Below are 2,956 nucleotides of genomic sequence, written 5' to 3'. Positions count from 1 at the left end.
TGGTGTCTAGCAGCCAGTAAAAATGATGGCATACAAACAAGCAGGAAAGTGCCAAGAAGAAAATCGATCAATAGAAACTGACTCAGAAATGACAGAGGTGAATGAAGTCACAGATAAAGGTATTTAAACAACTATGATAACAGCACCAGACCATGGTGTGTCTGGACCATGACAGGTTCTCACTAAATGTTCATGAAAGACAGAATATCTTGCAGAAATCATGTTTGGGTCATACAACATCCCAGGACTCAACACTGCAGTCCAGGCAGTGCTGACCTTAGCAACATCTTGGACAGCTTCAGAAACTGGTGAGCACCCCTTGACAGGAGCAGGCACTGGAGCCAGGACCAGCAGCACCCATGATCCCAGGGTAGACACTCTGCATTGCATTTAGCAGCTGCTAAGGAAGAGACAGGTGGAAATCCCTCCTGAGTAGTCACTGGAGACCACAAAGATCATGACAGCAAGACGAATACTGTTACATTTGCCCTGATACAGTGCAGGAATTTGTTAAGTATGGCAGGGATCCCTGAAGTGGGTTTGTCAAAACATCAACATCGATATAATCAATCAGAAGTTCATTACAGATGTAGGATATGAGGTTCCTGGGCCCTGGGCCTGGCATGATGGCTCAACTGGCTAAAATCATCGCCTTGCAGATACCAGTTCATGTCCCACCTGCTCCACTTCTAATCCATCTCACTGTTTATGGCCTGGGAAAGCAGTAGAGGATGGGTCAAAGCATTGGGACCCTGCAAGCATGTGGGGGACCTAGAGGAGGAGGCTCCTGGTTCCTGGCTTTGGATCAGCTCAGCTCCAGCTGTTGCATGGCCATTTGGGGAGTGAACTAGTAGAGGACAGGTGATCTTTCTCTCTCTCCTTATCTCTGTAAATTGGATCTGCCTTCCTAATAAAAAATAAATACATCTTTTAAAAAATGTTCCTGGGACCTGAAATCTACTTTCATGCAGAATTTGCTAACCTGGGCTTTACGGAGTCCAGGGCGGATGCTGTTGATGAAGTGCTACAGAACTGTCCCATCAAGTGCAAGGCCTTCTGTATAGGAATGTCCTTCTTTAAGACACTCCAGAATAATCAGGGGATTATTCTGCAGAGAAATTTAAAAAGAGAGGTGGATAACCTCTGAGAACTAGGCAAAGCGCTGCATTGTGGCAGACTCAAACTCAAGCCTGTGATGGTTCAGGTCAAAACACAACCTGTGCTGTGCTATGCTGTATGGTTTGGAAGCTCAATGCTGGCTTCCACCCCAGAGTTCTCTCAGGTTTGCTGAGCCAAGAAGGGTTTTGAAGACTATGGCCCCAGTGTCTGCCACACAATTGTGTCTTTGGAGTTAGGTGTGCCTTGATTACCATTCAATCCTGCTCTGTTGGGGAGCAAGGGTCCTTCTGACCTGGGAAGACCACAGTTCCTGTAGACAGTGACGTCTGATTTTGCTGTGTGAGCCGTCTACTTGCATGGCCCAGCACCTTAGGCATAGTGCACTCTTTTTCAGCACAAGCCATTTTTGTTTGTGCCCATGTGGCATGCCTGACCCTTCCTCCCTTGTCCTCCAACTTCCTGCTTTCCACATTTTCTGTTTTCCCCTCCACCTAAGCATCCAGCTGACAGATGGACTTCCGAAGTAATTTAAATACAATTTAAATAAATTTTAGGAGGATAAAAGCACACCAGAGGATCATACTAAATAATGCAATTTCCCCGCCTTGAAAATGAGGTAGGGTTGTAAACTCTTTTCCTCCCAGCCTATTTTCATAAATAAAATGCTATAAACTTGAAATAACAAATGATATCTAAATGTTTTGTCATTTTGTACTTACGGTATTTGATGCAAGCATGAATGGATACGAATGTCCTGGAGTGCTGTAGTTGAAGTTCCTAACTGCAAGACACGTGCTGATGTTGATAGACAGAAAGCAGAGCCAACTCTGGCCACGTGTTTGCTCGGAATGATCATACTTCATTAGAGTGACATGGCATTTGAACACTAAGCAGTGTTATATGAGAATTATTTTAAATGATGCATCTTTTAGCTTCTTGTTGGAACTTCCTGGAACTGTTTTTATGGAAGATGATGGGTTGTTGTTGGTGAGTGTTGGATGAATTCCTATCTTGTATCATTGTAATAAAAGCTGTTAGAATCTTTATTACAAAAGCTGTTATAAAATGTTCACAATTTTAGAGAAAAACTTAGGCATAATGTGGAAGTAAAGAGAGGATAATAAAAAGAAGCAAAGGAAACTTCTAGAGCTGAAAATGGCAATTCCAAATGAAACTGCATTTGCTGGAAATGCCACTGGATTAACTCCAGCAGAAGGAAAGAACAACGATCTTGAAGATGATGGTGATAAAAGCTGTCTACACTGAGATCTGAAAATTCTGAAAAAAAAAAAAAACCCAGAAATCAAAAAATTAGGTCCTTTGCAATCCTGGGAATAGTCCAAAGGATTTAATGCAAAGGAGAGGAGCTAGGAAACATATGGAAAGGATGATCAATTAATTGCTTCCAAATCAAATGGAAATTATGATTTCCCAATGAATTGCTTTAATTCCAGGTGTTGCAGAATTGCAAGAACAGAGTCCAAAGAGAGAGGATTCTCAGCTGACAATGGCTGGATGGAAACCGCTTAGGAGACAGTGAGCTACTGTACTGTGGTGTCTTTCCTCCCTTTTCACAAAAGTTTATTTGTAAACGTACAACAGATTCCAAGGTGACACTTCATTCTAACCAGGTGGCAATAGGCACTGTGGCTGGAAATCCAGATGCTCAGATGCGCACAGGATGAAGGGCAGCATCATTTCAAGCACAAGGAGTAGCTTACTTTTTGCCACATTTCTTAATTCCCCCTGTGGCCAACGGGCCCTGCGCCATGGCCTTTGCGTTTAGCTCCTCTAACTTCTGTTTCTCCTCATCCATTTCCATGGTTGCTTCTCGGGT

At 43.1% G+C, this 2,956-nt stretch overlaps 1 pseudogene; it reads left to right on the top strand.

Annotated features, from left to right (window-relative positions):
* Window positions 1-220: 220 nt before the first annotated feature.
* Window positions 221-1,325, top strand: LOC118759020 (actin-related protein 3B-like; annotated as a pseudogene).
* Window positions 1,326-2,956: the final 1,631 nt, after the last annotated feature.

The sequence above is a fragment of the Ochotona princeps genome, chromosome 7 (genome assembly GCF_030435755.1).
Source record: "Ochotona princeps isolate mOchPri1 chromosome 7, mOchPri1.hap1, whole genome shotgun sequence".
Taxonomy (NCBI): domain Eukaryota; kingdom Metazoa; phylum Chordata; class Mammalia; order Lagomorpha; family Ochotonidae; genus Ochotona; species Ochotona princeps.
This window is presented reverse-complemented; position numbering and strand designations above follow the sequence as displayed.